General features: G+C 39.2%; 1 protein-coding gene across 1 annotated transcript in view; it reads right to left on the bottom strand.

The window, feature by feature from the left end:
• VPS13B (vacuolar protein sorting 13 homolog B) overlaps window positions 1-19,817 on the bottom strand; it is a 1,301,055-nt gene that overhangs the window by 931,030 nt on the left and 350,208 nt on the right. The window lies entirely within an intron of this gene.

Raw genomic sequence — 19,817 nt, 5'->3', positions numbered from 1 at the left:
CTGTTGCACCCATCCATGCTTACTTATAGAGATCTCTACAACTAACGGCTAGTGCACAGCATGAGATGAGATCACTGAACGGGAGACGGTCGGCTGTTGGTTTTCCAGCATGCATGCCCGGCTTCTGTCAGACCGGCTGCCATACAAACAGGCCAAATGTCGGCCAGTTTTTTTTTAACCAGCCGATGTTGGCCAACATTCGGCATGTGTGTACTAGGCTTAAGTCTAGATGGGTGAAACATGTTAGGATGCAGCGTCTGCTGTCAAATACAGTAGTAATGGCGCAATAAGTTTTGTGTGTACATAAATGTCTAAGCAGAACAGCAACAAGTTCTCTAAATTCCAATTGGAGCGTTCAGGGTAACTTTCTGCTGATCTCAATGCAGATGCAGCACCTCTGAAGAGATCTAAGTATCTCTAGGCAAACAGATAAGAAGAGAAGGGCACAATCTGGGTGTAGTGTATTAACAGATTTATTGTGGTGAGAAGACAAATGGCAACTCATATTGTGACTGTTAAAAGCAGGCTCATCACATAGTAAGGGCTTCCGATGGACAGTCTCACAACAACAGGGAACCTCACAACAGGATAGAAATACTGGGTAGAGGGATACACCTGCACCCAGAAATGTTTAATCCCGGGGCATGACCAAAAAGCATGGAACAGGTCCGCATCTAATTGTCCGCATTTCAAAGAGCAAGAAGAGGTGCTTAGACCCATAAAGTAGGAATGATGAGGAGATGTAAGAGTGATGGAAATGTTGAAGCATCTTTTCGCAGTACATTGTGGTTCTGATAGTGCCCCAAGACAAATGCAGCAATTTTAGGAGGGCTTCAACTGAGAGATGAGGGGAAATTCTTGGTCTATTTGTTAAGACTAGCCATTGAGAAGGAATAGTCCAGTGGCTGATTGAAAAAATTGTATGGAATGGAAATTGCTTTATTATCTAGGTTAGGATATCCCAGAAGCGTATCCAAAGAATTTCCCTAATTCTTGAGAGATTTTTTTTTTTTTTTTTAGAATAATGGCAATGTACGATTTTATTTGTAAAAAGAGAAATTGAATATTATTATTATTCAGGATTTATATAGCGCCAACAGTTTTCGCAGCGCTTCATATTGGATAAAGAAGGAAATTTTCAGATAAGCTTTAATAACATTCACAGATGAGGTTTCTGAAGATTATTAGAACAGATGGAAGGAGGAGCAAAATTAAGGTGAGTTCAGGTACCTTCTGGTGCCTGCTAAGGAGCATAGAAGCCGAACAGCAGAACAGCCAGCAACTGCCTTTTTTTTTTCTTTGAGGATTAGCAATGTCAGTCTTCACGGTTCTCTGTCAGGTTTACTTTGAAGGGCCACTAAATACAAATAACCAATTTTTTCAACTGATTTAGAGAGAGAAAGAAAAAATCTTTAATACCATTCACAGATAAGTAAAAGTTTTTGGATATTATCAGACCCATAACAAATTTTAAAACCAAAGGTGGGCTTGTTTGCCTCCATCAGAAGTTGACCAAGCAGTATACAGCACTTAAAAGATTTATATTATAAAACATTCCAGTTTCTATAGCACGTGAGGAGGATTAATCTGTTTTAAGAAGAGTAAGCCAGCGCTGTAGTAGAGGTGGAGTGGGCAGGGAAAGCTCATCCTCCTTAAGGCTGGTGACAAGTAGCCAGACGTATCACATCACTGCCTTATAATGACGGGGAGCTGTAAATGAACTTGTGTTAATAGTCCGTAACTTTGCTTTCATTGTCATTAAGTACACTGTGCTGTCATGTTAGATCATTACTAAACACAAGCTGTGCTTTTTTTAGTACATTCGGCAATATCTTAAAGATTCACTCTAAGTCAGAACAACAGATTTATTCTTTTAAACTAGACTGGAGCTTTAAGCCTTGGAGGGTGCTATTTTAAGAGCAAATCTAATATATTGAGGATGGAGCCTTTTCTTTTTTCTAAGTAGTAATACTAGTTATTATACACATTAACCCACAGTATGATTCTTCCACCTATGTCTCTGACATTTCTTGCTATAAGATCTTTGTTTGTTCTGGGATCTTGGTCTTGATCTATACATGTTGAATGATTTTATTTGATGTTGTTTAAATTATTGAACTTGTGTCTATAAAATTGTAACATTTTTCTTTCTTTCATGTATATTATGTTTGTGTATTACCATATATCTCTTTATATATTTGTATGACAAATTTTCATTCCTAGACAGACTCTAGGGGTGAGGTGCACAGCAGTCACAGTAGATTGTGCTTAGCAATCAAGCCTTCCCACAGGCTGATATAGAAAAATTTCAGATGGGATTGCTGCACAAAATATCTTTATTAGAAAAAATTCATCAAAAAGACATCGAAAAGACATGAAGATGACATCCTTAAAATCAGGCATACACGATATAAACGTTTTCGGGCTATTATAGATTGCGCCCTTCCTCAGAAAATCATGCCTCTGAAAACTGAACAAGATATAATGGCGATTAAAAGACAGAAGTTTTTGAAAGACCTACAGGATTATCAGAATGGTGCAGTCTATGTACGAAACAGAACACAAAAGACCACATTCAATCTTGAGGAATAAAAGAAGATCCAAACGAGGATGATAAAGGCATGGTAATTTTAGCTCTCCGGAAGTCTCGGATTCACAGTCAGAATTTTCTGACACTACAGATGGGGGTGCTTCCGCTACATCTAGAAGCTCAACCTCTTTTGTGTTTTCTAAGAATATGGCTCATGATAAAGAACAATCATCAAAAAACTATTCAGCCCCAAAGGACAACCAAGGGAAGAAAAAGAAAAACCAGAGGGTGTCGCAGCATATCAAACATCAAATTATCCGAGACAAACGAGAAGCAACAGAAAACCATAGTACAGGTGACACAGAAGATGGACAATGTTCATCATGTAGCCAATCTTTCTCATGTTTTCCTTTCAGATTCTGAATTAACTTTACTTTCAAAAGGTCTTTCTATTTCCCCTTCAATACACTTTAACATATTTACCCTTTATTAGAGGTCAGTCGTTTTGTTAGAAACATAGTATTGAGAAAGCATTTTTTGTCTGCATCAGATCCCCCTGTGGTCTCACCTGATGACGGCCAAAGCGATACCTTGGATACATCAAATAGTAATGTGTTCAATTTTCAAGATTTGATGGTAAGGCTCTGGAGAGCCTTCAATCTGAGTCCAGGGGGGGGTTCATTTGGGTTAAAGGATGTAGGGGTCGGAAGCTTGGTCCCCAACCAGGCCTCCTTAAAGAACAGGGGCAATTGGACTATGTCGGTACAAGATAAGCTGAGGTAAATTCAAATGTGTAAACAGGTATGTAGAAGATTTTATATAAAGGTTTATTAATACAAAAGTAATAAAACGTAACAAATACCCAAATACAGAATGTGCCACCCCACTGACGTGTGTGTATATATAGGGATTTCACAGGAATTACTCATCAATTCTTTCTATACACGAAACGCGTCAGACATATTCAGCATGCCAATACGTGCCTGTATCAGCAATCAAACCAGTCTATTGTTTACCAAGCAATCATGTTCATATCTTTTTACATCATGCTATTTAAATTACAATGTGCCACCCCACTGACATGTGTGTGTGTATATATGAATTTCACAGGAATTACTCATCAATTCTTTCTATACAATCATGTGTTGCCAAGTTGATATTATCATGTATCCTTGATGTCCATGTTATACATGTATTTGCATGTGTATTTTTATGATCCAAACATTTTTCATTTGTTATATACCATTGATATGTACTTTTATGTATCCTTCATGTCATTAAACACGTTTTTCCAACCATATACCCCCACAATGTCGAGAGCCTCATTTAAAGTCCCAATCTCCTTTCTCATTTAATTGAATCAGGGATTCAGGCACACTACATATGTGCCTCATTTAAAGTCCCAAACTCCCCCCCTTCTCGCATATTCAATAGGGATGGAGGCTCTTTGACTGAGTTGGCAGTGTTCCCCTGCCAATCATGTGGGAGGTTCAAAGCCCTGGGTGGCTATGTTTGCTCTGGACATACCATATTATGTCCATGAGATCATGCGGCACTTGTACTGTACTACTCCACCATCTGGGTGTGGAGTTGTGAATGTTTCCCAACTTGGGCCTCCTTTGATGTCCTATGCCCGGGAGCTGCGATGCGCCATGTGTGTCTTCCCTTTCCCCCTTCCTTCTGCCCCTTTTTGGGGCAGGGGTTTGGAGGCTGGGCGGGTATCCATGGCGCATCGGTGCCTTGCACCATGCCTCACGTCTGATGTCATCCGGCGTCATGACGCGAGCATTCCCATCTAAGCTGCCATAGCCGGGGAAGGTGTGGTTTCTATTGTGGGTGGTAACACGCCGAGGCAGTGTGACGTTGGTATGAGTCGGTGTGCGCACGTGTGGGGCGTGTATATGACGCCTCCCGGACGCATTTTGGAAGATGCCATACCTCACAGAAGCACTTTGCTTTCCTTGCATACAATCAAGGTAACCACTATGTCATCCTATACACTATTAGATCTTCTTCACTAATACCAAGACACTCACTATTTATTATATTAATTTTAGATTTTTTGGAAGTTACCACTCCCCCATCACTCTGGTTCCCTACCAAGATTGGTGGCTTGTGTTCTGGGGGGCCATATGTGTTCCTTTTGGCCCTGGTCTCTCATTCAACATATCCCCACCACTAACTTCCTGTATGTAAGTAGCCAGGACTGGCAAATTTGCCTTCTCCTGTTATGTTCATTGCCACACTAGACTAATTATAATTATACTCTTTATAGATACTTGTGAGCATCTGCTCCTGATGAGTGTTCATACACGAAATGCGTCGGGCATATTCAGGATGCCAATACGTGCCTGTATCAGCAATCAAACCAGTCTATTGTTTACCAAGCAATCATGTTCCGTTTTGTACAGGTATTGAATAAATACCCAAAGCAACCTTAGGTAATTCATATTGGAGGCTCGTGGGTATATGGGGCCTCGGGCTGGGAGAGAAGGTAAGGCAAAATTGCCGCGGGGGAGCCTTTTTGGTGACATCTTGTGTCCTGTGCCTGCCGGGGTTATAGGTAAGCAGCTCTTCTCTTTTTTCCCCTCCATATTTATCTTTTTGCTGACATTACTGTATGAAATACTGTTATTAATTTGGTCAATTGTATTGCTATTAATTATTTGCCAATCAAATTACAGATATCCTCCTGACGAAGCAGCACAGACCGCAAAACTAGTTTAGCTGTATCCGTGATCAACTATTCCACTGTGATTTTCCCCGTTTGGGGACCACTGTTTTGGTGATACACATGGATGGTTACCAATGCTTTTATTCTGTATTTGAGTATTTGTTATGTTTTATTACTTTTGTATTAATAAACCTTTATTTAAAATCTTTTACATACCTGTTTACACATTTGAATTTACCTCAGCTTATCTTGTACCGAGATAGTCCAATTGTCCCTGTTCTTTAAGGAGGCTTGGTTGGGGACCAAGCTTCCGACCCCTATATCTCTAAGTTTCTGGATGATGGTACAAGTTGCCACATATTTTTTAAACTACCATTGCTGTTGTAGAGGCTACTTCTATTTTTCTGGGTTGAAGGATGAGTATGGCATAGAAGGTGACACATATTTCTATCCAGTGCATACACGAAGCACTGCTATAGAAATGTTTAACCACTTATTAGATAAGCACCTGAACCACCACAACATACAGGGATACACAATCTAATACTGACATATAATAACACACATAGGTTGGACTTGATGGACTTGTCTTTTTTCAACCTCACCTACTACGCAACTATGTAACTTCAGCCCTAGAAAGATTTGCCCCCTACCTGACCAGGTCATTTTTTGCTATACAGCACTGCGTCACTTTAACGGCACTGTGGTTGTGCTATGTTGTACCCAAACAAAATTGATGTCCTTTTTTTCCCACAAATAGAGCTTTCTTTTGGTGGTATTTGTTCACCTCTGCGGTTTTAATTTTTTTGTGCCATAAACAAAAGAGCGACAATTTTGAAAAAAAAAAAAAAAAAACAACACAATATTTTGTACTTTTTGCTATAATAAATATTCAAATTAAAAAAAAAAAATTCTTCATCAGTTTAGGCCGATATGTATTCTTCTACATATGTTTGGGGGGAAAAAAAAATCGCAATAAAGTGTATATTGATTGGTTCGCGCAAAAGTTATAGCGTCTACAAAATAGGGGGTAGATTTATTGCATTTTTATTTATTTATTTTTTTTACTAGTAATGGTGGTGATAAGCGATTTTTGTCGTGACTGCGACATTGGGGCGGACAGATTGGACGCTTTTTTTGGGACCAGTGACATTTATACTGATTACTATATAAATGTCATTAGCAGGGAAGGTGTTAATACTAGGGGGCGATCAAGGGGTTAAATGTGTTCCATAGATGTGTTACTGTGGGGGGATGTGACTGACTAGGGGAGGAGACCGATCAGTGTTCCTACTTAGTAGGAGCACACGATCTGTCTCCTCTCCCCTGAGTGAACCGGGATTTGTGTATTTACACACACAGATCCCAGTTCTCGCTCTGCCACAAGGGATTGCGGGTGCCCCCGCGGTCATCTCGCCCACTGGGCATGGGTATCGGCTCCGGAGACACGCTGCGTGCGTGCCTGCTAAAGCGTCTTAAAGAGCAGACTTACAGCTACGACGGCTCGCGCAGGGTAGCCAACCTGCCGCAGTATAACTGCGGCGGCTGGTCAGGAAGGGGTTAATTACTGGTAGAACCAGATCTTATTGCCCTCAATAACAAGGTGGAGGAGACTTCTTTTCAACCTGATAATCTAACTAAAGCTGAAAGGCTGGCATTGAAAACTCTTAAAACTCACAAAGGAATAGTGATTAGGCAAGCTGATAAGGGTGGTTCGGTGGTAGTCATGAGTGCGGAAGATTATAAGAATGAATCAATGCGTCAGTTAATGGATGTAACAACTTAATGCACTCTGACTGCCAATCCGACCCCCTTTGTTTCAGCAGCATCACAATTGCTTGATACAGGTGTGGAAATGGGAGTTAGGTCCCTTAAGACAGCGGAGTACTTGTTGGTCCATGATCCAGTGGTCCCAGTTTTTCATCATTTACCTAAACTACACAAAACTACCCCTAAAATTCGGGGACGTCCCATTGTTGCTGGGATAGGTTCACTTTTTGAGAGACTGGGCCACTGGATCAGCCAATATTGCAACCACTGGTATTAAGGTTACCGGGTCATATAAAGGATACTATTGCTGTTCTGGCTAGCACTAAGAATATGACTTTGAATTATATTTCTATTTGGATTACTATGAATGTGAAGTCATTATATTCTTGTATTCCCCATGAATTAGCTCTTGATGGCCTCAGGTTTTAATCTCCAATATTACAGCTCTTACAGTGTTGTTGGAAGGCAACATGAATTAATATTATATTTCTGGAGTTTCTTTCTGGTTGATACAACCAAGCCTTTGCTTTTTATGGGGGGCGATCTGGAATGTCTATGTAGCATAAGAGATCATGCCTCCATCAAGGCTCCAGACCGTCTGTTATAACGCAAACTTGAAAGGGACCATAGCTGACAAGATGATTGATGAATGTCCTGCTACAGAAGATCAAAAGATCAAAGCACTGAAGATCGACCAGGATACATAGACATGGACAATGCTGCCCCTACAGGCCAATACAGCAGGACGGACAGTAATATAATCCCCATAAGTACTGTGATTCGTCAAAAGTCTAGATGGGATGGCAATGGGGTTGGGTCTGGATGGTGTATGACTGAAGTATAAAAGGACTGAACGAGTCAGAGAGCCTCCTCTGTCTCTACCTTTTTCGCTCTTGGTTCAAGCCTGGTGGCTCTCTGAGCTGCATGGCTCCCTCTCTACCATTTTGAGTCCAGCTGAGTAGACCGTGCAATAAGTATCTTTGATGTTCTTGTATTATATGTTCTGTAATATGCTTTGTAATATCTTTCTTTAATATTTTCATGTTAGCATTTTCCTATTTTCTTGGGAAATAAATATGACTCTGTTTTATTAAGCACTGTGCTTAGTTTCATAGCTAACCTTGTATTATTGGGATATCAACAGTAACATGTGATCAGAGTTTTAATAGACTAGCTAACTAGGGGAATAGACAAGTTAATACATAGGTGCAAATAAATAGAGGGAATCCATAACCACCCTCGAATAAGATTTATTGTACCAATTACTTCAAGTGTCAAACTAAGTTTATTGTGATGACAGTGGATTTCTTTTGAAGACACAACTTTTTTTCCTTTGATAACATCTTTTATTTTCAAAGTAGAGGTGCCTCCATGGGGGAGAAATTTCCACCCTACTTAGCTAATTTATATATGGGGTGGTGGGAAAAACTGTTTCTTTTCTCTCCCAAAAACCCTTACATCAGATGTATTAAATGGTATGGTCATTTTATAGACAACCTCCTGTTTATATGGGAGGGTACCCTGGAAGACATCTCTCTTTTTAATTTGCATCTTAACAATAATAATCTGAACTTGAAAGAAAAAAATGGGGTAAGTGGCACTACCTTATTGTACCATATGGTGTAGACAAAGTAAGTGTCCTCCCACCAGGAAGGAAAAACCTATGCTTAGTAGGATTAATTGTGTGTAAATATAACCGTCAGTAGTGAATATGAAAGTGTAATGTGACAAAAACCGTGCTGAGTGAGAGGAAAAAAAAGGGGTATCTATGTACCCATAAAAGCTGATATGTCTATTAAGTCAAACAAAGAAACATGTGTAGTATAAATCCATATCTAGTGAAACAAAAATGTGAACTAACATCATACATATAAATAGAAGGTGCTAGTATAGGTAGAACCTCCAGGAAAACATACCAAAAAAATTATATATACATTGTAGTGGACAAGATTTCAATAATATGTCAAAAAGTCCCGGAGCAGGGGTATATAAATATATATATAAAGATGAAAATATGAACCAAGTCCCATACAGATTGTGCGTGAAAAAACAAAAATAATTAAATATATCAATAAAAATAATATAAAAAAATATATAAATATGAGGATAAAAATAAAAATATAAAAAATCCCAGGGAATTCAGATGTGTATCACAGGAGTGTAATTCCAAAATGACCGGTTCTGATCCTTTGGAGTGACTTCGGTGCTCAACAGATAAGGTGACTTAAGGTGCTCCCCCCGTTGTGTCCCCACTCACCAAATGTCACCCCTGCAGGGTTAATAGGCACAAGTGTGTGGTCATGGGCAGGCTTCCTCCTAGGCTCTCCCGAAGTTCCGTCTGTAGGTCTGTAGGGATCCACCAGCTATCTTCACAGGTGAGGGATCACACTAGTCAGCACCTTCCCAAAGAATACCCCCAGCGTTCAGAACTGAGTCCTCATAAGAAGAAAAGGGGGGACTCCCATAGTGTAGTGGATAAACATTTATGTTTATTGTGAAAGATAAAAATAAGTGGTTTGCCATCCAAAATGTGGGAGAACCGAAAGAAAAGCACAATGCTAATTAGGTAAGGGAAGCTGGAACGCAGCGTGCGTTCCACATGTGCTCCAGGCTCCCTAGTTCCGTACCGGAAATTACGTGAAAGAGTAGCCCCGCCTTACGCATTTCGTCATTGGACGTTCTCAAAGGCGGCCACTGGGGCAGTTTTCAGGCGCTTTAGCGCTGGAAATAGCCTCTGCTAAGTGCCTGAAAACCGCCTCCTATTCATTCCAGTGTGACTTTTCAGTCACGCTTGAGGGACGTTCTGAAAATCCTGCAGGCACCATCTTTGGGGTGGGGTGGGAGCGCTCCCAAAACGCCCTGCCCATTGGAATGAATGGGCAGTGCTTTCAAAGCGCCTGAAAAGCGATTAGAAAGCGCCGCAAAATGGAATTTTTTAACCCTTTTTTGGGGTTAAAAGCTCCACACTAGCGGCGGAAAAGCATTGCAAAAGCGCCGCTTAACCACGTCAGCCCCGGAAAGGATTTTCCCCCTTAATGATCAGGCCATTTTTTGTGATACGGCACTGCATCCCTTTAACTGACAATTGCGTGGTTGTGCGATATTATACCCAAACAAAATTGAAGTCCTTTTTTCCCACAAATAGAGCTTTCTTTTGGTGGTATTTTATTTTTTGCACTATAAAACAAAGAGCGACAATTTTGAAAAAAAAAAAATTTACCTTTTGCTATAATACATATCCCAAAAAATATATAAAAAAACAAATTTATTCATCAGTTTAGGCCAATTTGTATTCTACATATTTTCGGTAAAAAAATTAAAAAATATCGCAATAGGCCTACAAAATAGGGGATTTATGGAAAATGTATTTTTTTACTAGTAATGGCGGCAATCTGCACTTTTTAGCAGGGCTGCGACGTTGTGGCAAACAGATCAGACACTTGACACTTTTTTGGGACAGTGACATTTATACAGCAATCAGTGCTATAAATAGCCACTCATTACTGTGTAAATGACACTGGCAGGGAAGGGGTTAACAATAGGGGGCGATCAAGGGGATAAATGTGTACCCTAAGTGTGTTCTAACTGTAGCGGGGATGGGCTTACTGGAAGACGACAGATCACTGTTCCCGATCACTAGGAACAGTAGATCCCTGTCATGTCACCTGTCAGAACGGGAATCGCCTTGTTTACAAAGGCAGTTCTCCATTCTGCCTCTGTAACAGGCGATGGCGGGTTGCCAACAGAGTCCACCCGACCAGCGGGCACAAGCGCGCCAGCAGCGGCATGCGCCCACCCGGTATCGTGACTTTGCGAGCTGCCAAACAGCTATGGCGATTTGTGCAGGAGAGCCGACCTGCCGCCGTATAACGACAGTGGCTGATCGACAAGCAGTTAAACAGCGCTAAAGTGAGCAGCGCTTTAGCGCTAACGGCCAGCGCTTTCAGTGTGAAAGCAGTCTATTAGAGCACGAGCTACAGCTGCAGATAGATATGAAAACATAAATCTCGCAAGAAATGTAATTCTAATGCTGGCGGTACCCTCACTTTTGTAACTACTTACTCAGGGGAGTTTCATTTAATTAAAGATATCATTTCGAAACATCTACCTATTCTGTCCACGGATGGGGATCTCTCTCCATTTGTCAAAAATGGGTGTAGATTTTCCAGTCGTCGGGCGAAAACCCTGGGAGGGATATTATAGCCCAGTCTGTTTCTATCCAAAGGTTTGGAGAGGACATGCTCAAACACCAATGGATCGTATGCCTGTGGTGTTAACGTGTCGCTTTTGTAAAAAACATACTAAAAAAAATCTAAGACAGTGCTATCTTGCTCAACAGGGAAGGAGTTTTTTCTGCGGGATTATATTAACTGTAGCTCTTCTAATGTAGTGTATGCTGTGGAGTGTACTTTGTGCAATCTACAGTATTTGGGTTGCACAATTATGATGAAGGACTGTCAAATGTGTCAAACATTTTAAATATGTACATCTTGGAGACATGTCCTCCTTTACTCTCTATGGTTTGGAGAGAGTGAGAAATACACCGGGGGGGGGGGGGGTTAATACAAACCGTAAGCTTTGGGAAGGAGTAGTTTGGTGGATATTCAATTTAAAAACTAGAACGCCAGCTGGAATGAATTACAGATATGATGTAGATTTGTTTTTACGTTAGTTAGTAATACTAGGTATTATATACATTAGCCCACAGTCTGTGATTCTTCCACCTATTTCTATATCTCTGACATTTTTTTGCTATAAGATCTTTGTTTGTTCTGGGATCTCGGTCTTGATCTATACATGTCAAATGATTTTATTTGATGTTTTTTAAATTATTGAACTTGTGTCTATTAAATTGTAACTTTTTCCTTCTTTCATATGTATTATGTTTGTGTATCGCCATATATATCTCTTTATATATTTGTGTGACAAGTTTCCATTACTAGAGAGACTCTTTGCAGCGGTGGTTCTCACTTACTGCTAATTATACTAATTACCCAATGGGAGTGGTCACAGTCACTTTGTTTTATACATATATCTGTGTTGTTCATGTTGGTAACTATGCTGTGAACAAGGCTACTCGCTGAAACATGTCAGCAATTATCTTGTAACTTGATTTTATCTGAAAAAAAGAATATGGATGGATTTCAGAGTGCTGATTATTCCAATTTACCTTTATTCGAGTGTTGACAAGTGGGAGGTCGTCTGAACCTGAGCACCTGAAGTGGAGGTACCAGTGATCAACTACTACATTGGAGTAGGGATGAGCCGAACACCCCCCTGCTCGGTTCGCACCAGAACATGCGAACAGGAAAAAAATTTGCATTCGCGTGAAAGTCTATGGGACACGAACATGAATAATCAAAAGTGCTAATTTTAAAGGCTTATATGCAAGTTATTGTCATAAAAAGTGTTTGGGGACCTGGGTCCTGCCCCAGGGGACATGGATCAATGCAAAAAAAGTTTTAAAAACGGCCGATTTTTCGGGAGCAGTGATTTTAATAATGCTTAAAGTGAAATAATAAAAGCGTAATATCCCTTTAAATTTCGTACCTGGGGGGTGTCTATAGTATGCCTGTAAAGGGGCGCATGTTTCCCGTGTTTAGAACAGTCTGACAGCAAAATGACATTTCAAAGGAAAAAACGTCATTTAAAACTACTCGTGGCTATTAATGAATTGCCGGTCCGACAATACACAAAAGTTCATTGATAAAAACGGCATGGGAATTCCCCACAGGGGAACTCCGAACCAAAATTAAAAAAAAAAAAAAAAAAAAATGACGCGGGGGTCCCCCTAAATTCCATACCAGGCCCTTCAGGTCTGGCATGGATATTAAGGGGAACCCCGGCCAAAATTTAAAAAAAAAAAAATGATGAGCTCATTTATGGGATAATAAACTTCTCGCCTGTTTGCTGTGCAATTTATTTAAACACATTTTTGCAACAACCTTTTTTTGGACATTTACTGAAAAATGTTAGATTAAGAGACCATCATCATATTGAATTTAATGCCCCTAGATTGATATACCAACTTATTGACTAATCACTTTTGCACTTTTATTATCCCAATTCATTGGGCACCATTTACACAGTGTCTATTTACTTTATTTATTGAGCACTTTTTGCACTTTATTGCTGTAGCGCGGAATCACTATATGATTGTATTGCACTTTTATTGTTTCACTTTAAGCATTAATAAAATCACTGCTCCCGAAAAAACGGCCGTTTTTAAAACTTTTTTTTGCATTGATCCATGTCCCCTGGGGCAGGACCCAGGTCCCCAAACACTTTTTATGACAATACCATGCATATAAGCCTTTAAAATTAGCACTTTTGATTTCTCCCATAGACTTTTAAAGGGTGTTCCGCGGCATTCAAATTTGCCGCGAACACCCCAAATTGTTCGCTGTTCGGCGAACACCCCAAATTGTTCGCTGTTCGGCGAACTTGCGAACAGCCGATGTTCGAGTCGAACATGAGTTCGACTCGAACTTAAAGCTCATCCCTACATTGGAGGTTCTCAGAATCAGAGCGGTGCTTTTTGTGTGTTTGCTTTTTTCTAAGAAGTGGCACTCATTCACACCAATGAAGTTTTAAATCCATAGAGAAAATCAATAAACTGACCTGACACTTAATGTAAAACAATTTAATATCGAATTACGACAGCATGCCAGCCAAATTCTTGCCATCTAATGTTAGGGGTCTTGGCTTCAATGCCCAACAGGGACACTATCTGCATTGATTTAGATAACCCCATATTTGTGAGGATATTCTCTAGGTGCTACAATTTCACCACAATTAGAAAACATTAGTGAGTTACGTGGGTTCTACCTATTTTGTCTAAGCTGTTTTTGTGTGCGACTATGACATGAACATTAAAGTGTAAGCTACTTGGTGGCAGGAAAGAAGCCTATAATTTCATGTTCTCTATAATATGCTGCAAAACACGCCAGCACTAAATGAATTAGTACACTATAGATACTGTAGACAGACGTCTGAGCTGCATTTGGAAATGGTCCACAAATCTTGGTAGACAGAGATGAGATGGTGCATGCTTATTACCAGACAAGATCCAGCATAAGAAAGTTGACCAGTCCAAATTTAATCCACTCACAGAAGACATGACTTGGAACAAAGAGGGGGTATTTTCTGTGGTTTATCAACATGATACACTCACGAGATGAAATAAAAGGACAGGGATTGATGATAGATCGTGATTCAACAGCATAATTACCCTTAAACTTGAGATGAGACTTAAAGTCAGCTGTCTTCACCTTGGTAAGTCATGTATTAATAGGTAGGGGAAATCTCATGGCTGCGTAATATATGCTACAACAAACTCTTTAATCTATTCAAGAGGAATGCAAAGACTAAATAAAAATCAAGAACAGAAGCGCAGGGATTTAAGGTGTGAATATTGTTTTTAATAAGAACAAATTACACTCTGAGATCTGTAGAATACTGGTGCTTACCTTATTCTCTATCAATGCTCTACTTAATCTAAAGCAGAACCCTTCACTTTCAGATTCGACTCCTGGTACTCCTAGTATTTCTCAGTTTGAATATACAGTAGGTGGCCTCATCTTTAGCAGATATGGACACCCAAGGTGACTTCCAAATACACCTATCACGAAAATTTTCCTGTTGCAAACATTTCTGAAACGGCCTGGAGTAAATGGGTGCTGGAGCAATTGCCAACTGGAAAACATCAGTATCAGTACAAGTATCAGCATGAATACAAACATGCATCTCCAACACACCACGGATCTTCAAAATAAAGAACAAATATGTATTTGTAAAGTGATCACATCACCACTGTTAAAGTGCAATGTTTCAGAGCCTCACAGGACTCCTTCGTCAGGCACATGCTGATAGGTATATTTGGAAATTGCCATGGGTGGCCACACCGGCTACAGATTAGGCCACCTACTGTATATTCAAACTGAGAAATACCAGGAGTCATGTGTCACATGGACAATTACACCAGTGACAGTAGAACTAGTGGTCATCAAATAAAAGGACTAAATAAAAAAAAAAAGACCAAACTGATCCCTCTAACGTCAAAACCCATACTGAAAAAAAAAAAACAAAAAAAAAAGCTAAAATGATCCATCTTAAACTTACAAGCAGCAGTTGAGCTTTAGTTCCAGTGTGAAAGGAGGATGGTACCTGGCTGCCCATTCATTGGTAGCCATTTGGTGGCTCTGCTTGCACAGAGAATGGTATGGGAATTGTATGACAGCAGTTAATCGTAGAAGAACTGTCACTACTGCTAGACAACAACGTAGGAGAATTAATTTAAAATGAATCTCCAATTAAAAGTGCAACTAAAAACATTTTTCAAAGCGTAACTCCACTTTTGTTGAGAGAAAAACAATCCCCCTTGGGTGTATATTGCAAGGATTTTTAATAAACTGTTTTGCAGATTCCTACCTTTTGTTATTCTGAAGAAATCATAGTGTGTTTCACTGTGCCCATGTGGGAAAGTGAATCTAATGGGAGTGGTTTCATAATTATCAATCAGCTGCAGGGCACTAATGGGCCTGCATCACTTTAGACGTGTTCCTATTTGGAGTATCTCACCAAAAATGACATTTTTGTTGCAGGGGATGCCTGAAATCTGACTTCTAATTTATTGCAGACTTCTGGGAAAAGTAGCAAGCCAATCACACAGGCAGAAAATGTTGTTTCTGTGGTGTGTTCAGTACACATTTTGTGTACAGAACACCTCCAGGTAGCCATATTGCATTACATTATCAGAAAATTACTGCGGCTGAAGATTGAAAAGGAAAGGTAACTTTTATTAACATTTAATTACAATATGACTTGTGTTGCAATTGTATACACTGTATTATTTTTTCTTTATTTGCTATTCTTTTCCCCCACGAAAGTGTTGTTACGCTTTAAGTGTATGATAAAGCGAGGAAGGGTAAAAACCTCTATCAAATGTGCATTTATGTCTGTATGCCTCAAAGAAAACCTAATCCATCAGACAAGGACATGATCAAATTTAGACAAGCTTGGATCTTAGCTCTTCCCTATTTTCTTAAAATTAATCGATTTGGTTGGTGTTAGTATTTAAAAACAAGAGAAATTTTGTCAAGCTGCCAAAAATACCCCTTTTCAAAGTAATACATATAAAATCAGATACACACTTCCCTCTCTATCAACACTACCCAAGCTTTATCTCCCCCAGGCTCACAATGCTTTCACGCTTTTTGAAGACAGCAACCTCTGAAGTACTGAACATGCACCAGCCATTGAGAATAATGTTGTGTCCATCTCTTTGCATGAAGGAGATGGGCAGGCCAGTACCCTCTACAGCAGGTGCAACTGCATTTATATTGTTGCAGAGGTTGCCGGCTGATTGAGCTAGTTCAGCTTTTCTAACTGACTGCCAGCCCACGTACCAATTGGGTACCCAATGGGTACCAATTATTTAAACAATGCGTAAAACACAACAGCAAATTTATTAACCAATGGCAAGGTCCCAAGAAACAAAACTGGGCACAGTCATGCTAATCTTATTGTAATGCAACAATCGGATTCCGTATATATTTACAAAGACAAGGAAAGACTTTCTTGCACAAACAGACAAATTAAAGATTTTTTTTTTTATTATTTACAAATTACATTTTTAAGCTAGTTTTCCAATTCATAGGCTAAGATGACAAAAGAAAAAAAAAAAGCCTTGAGCCATTAAAAAAAAAAAAAAAAAAAAAAAACCCACAAAACTGCAGCCAAAAGGACTAATAAAATTGTAAATAAAAAGCTTTTTTCACGTGTATGTTCTTGGGATGTACCTTCTAAAAGATCTAAAAGAAAGAATGCCATTTTTTTTAAATACATTTTTGGGTCTATTCGGATACAATTCATTGTTAATGCAGCTGTCAGAAATAAAACCTTTCATGCCAACAATTAGGAACATAACTACATCTGTTGAATACGGAGTTGCTGCAGCACACAGGTGAAAAAACAATAGCAAGCACACAAATTAAAATTATACAAATTAAGTAACTGTTCTCTTAAAGGAACTAAATCAAAATTTTAAAAACCATGAGCAGGCAACTCTTTCTTTGAGTGGAGACATGAATTTCCTGCATAATAAAAAATAACAAATCTACCTGCAAGTGCAACAGGTAATACAGAGTAACAAGAACTGCTATGCTAATGCTACTGACTGACTGTATGGTATTTGTAATTTTAGATTTTTTTCCCAAATTTTACACAACATTCCCCTTTCGGTGCAACAAAACAACTCAGGTATTGTTACAGAAATGCTTTTATATTATTATTTTTCTAATCCCATAAACACTAAAACAAAATATGCTTGATGTTCATTTAAATGCAGCAACGTTGCTCCAGGTTTTAAGAGCTTACAGGAAATGACTATGAGAGTAAAAACGTAGAAAACACAAACTACGCAGATTTAACCAAACAGAACCCCAGGAAACCAATCCCCCATTTCCCTTCCTGTATTAATTAAATTTCATTTCGGTTTAGGCCTGGGCAAGATCTCTGGAAACTAAGCCTCCTTTTTCCTTTTATTTCTGTCAATTTTCATTTAAAAAGAGTTAAGTCGTGAGAACATTCATAAGCCTCACTTCATAACTCTGACACCAAATATGTATAAAAAGATTAGGCTTTATTTGGTAGAAAATCAGTTGGCAGTCTTACATCTGTGTAATGCAACATAAATACCCCCAGCTGGCATCTTGCACAAGCCCACATGTGGACTTCAAACCAAGGCTTTCTCATTTGCAGCACTGGCGAGGTAATTCTGTACACGGTGCATACCCAAGCTATTTGTCAGTGGGCTTCTGCAGGTGCGTTGAGCACATAAACACACAGCTGTAGTCATACAGTCCAAGGATTCAAACGCTATAAAAGGAGACCTTGGCAGCTGTGTTGGCCATCCCCACAACAGGTCTACAGAGAACAATATGGGTCAGTATTTTGGGGGTGCAGGGATGTTAAATTTATGAGAGTATCAAGCATGAACTAGCCTTTGCAAATAACTTCTACTGTATGATTTAAAACGTAAATAACAACCATCATAATACATTTTACTATGAGTAAAACTAAAATTCTACTTTAAATTAAATGTAGATGTACACCCTAACTAAATGATATGTAGCTTGCCACTGCAGTTTGCATCAAAAACAATTGGCATCTTTTTAAAATATAATCATTTGCCAGGGCAGTTTTGATTGCAACAACAAGGGAACATGCCTGTGCAATCTGCACCTACATTGGGAGAGCGTGAGACAGGTTGACAACACAGGAAAACAATTGGGAGACAGCAAAAGAATGTTGTTCTCCAAAAAGTTCTTTCACAGCTAGATCACCAGGTATTAGAATCAAGGCTACACATTTAAAAATATTGTAAAATGTAATATGTGAAAAGTTTAGATTATTTGTTTTACCTAGGCTGGTTGGCCGTACTGTGCAAATTAACCAAAATCGTTGCTTCAATTGAGTGCCTTGATTTGTTTTCCTTTGAAAAAAGATCTACTTTATTTAGTTTTTGTTGCACGCAGGCCTACTCCTTCAAGAGTATTTTATTTTATTTATTTATTTCAGGTACTTGAACGTCAGTTTACGCAGCACTTTACATATACATTTTACATTCACATCAGTCCCTACCCTCAAGGAGCTTACAATCTAAGGTCCCTAACTCACATTCATATATACACTAGGGCCAATTTAGACAGGAACCAATTAACCTACCAGCATGTCTTTGGAGTGTGGGAGGAAACTGGAGTACCCGGAGGAAACTCACATAGGCACAGAGAGAACATGCAAACTCCAGGCAGGTAGTGTCGAGGTCGGGATTCGAACCATCGACCCTTTTGCTGAAAGGCAAAAGTGCTAACCACTGCGCTGCCCAAGAGTATGTCTATGATGTTCCATTGTAATATTGTGAAGATGTAAATGGTTGCTAACTGTAATGCTTTTGGCTATTATCTAATGGCCCGTGTAGTGTACACGATCCGAAAATCATACGAAAAATACAGATTTCTAAGCGATCGTACAATAATCAGATAGTTAGTACAGAGCTCTCAACAGCCGATCACGACAGTTCATCCGATATTATTCAATCGAACAAGCATGAAAATGTTTCTTGTATGATACCAGGTTGTACGATTTTCATTTAATCAGTACAGTTGTGGTCCAAAAATGCAATACAAATACTACAACTAATGACATCACTTCCGAATTGTTATTCTGTCATACCAGAATTTTTGTAACTTTAGTAACCTATTCAATTCCTACTTGCGACTAGCAACCGAAAAAAGTCGGACAATCTGTCTTCCGATTCTGTCGTCTGATTTTTGGATCCTGTATACGGGCCGGGCCATAAGGCGTGTTTGCCACATCTTCTGTAACACGTACATCCATAAATAAAGATGGAATTTAAAAATAAATAAAAATATTGCAAATGAGTTCAGAAATGACAGAACATGTTAATGTTTATCTAAAATTTTGGTGATTGAGTTTTTAAGCATATTTAGATGAACTGATGAGCTGTTTTAGAGAAACTGAAGGCTTCAAGTAAAGCCAGTCAGTGGACTCTGCTAGGAAACCTAGCAAATGTACCAGAAAGCCCACAGTGTTTCTATGTGGGTCCACAGCCTCCTAACATATGATTTCATGCTCTGCAACCTCCCTGTCGCAATTTTTGATGGGTGATTCTTGAAAACAGAGAATCTTGGATTTTCACTGAATAGCTTTTACATATAATAGTCATTACATCATTCGTAAAGAGGAACTCAAGGGAAAAAAATGTTTTTTTGAATAGTCACAAGTCAAATAAGTTACCACTAAGGACGACTATCCTATGCC

Source organism: Aquarana catesbeiana, linkage group LG05 (assembly GCF_042186555.1).
Source record: "Aquarana catesbeiana isolate 2022-GZ linkage group LG05, ASM4218655v1, whole genome shotgun sequence".
Classification (NCBI taxonomy): domain Eukaryota; kingdom Metazoa; phylum Chordata; class Amphibia; order Anura; family Ranidae; genus Aquarana; species Aquarana catesbeiana.
The sequence above is the reverse complement of the archived record's forward strand: the minus strand, read 5'-3'. Positions and strand labels throughout refer to the sequence as shown.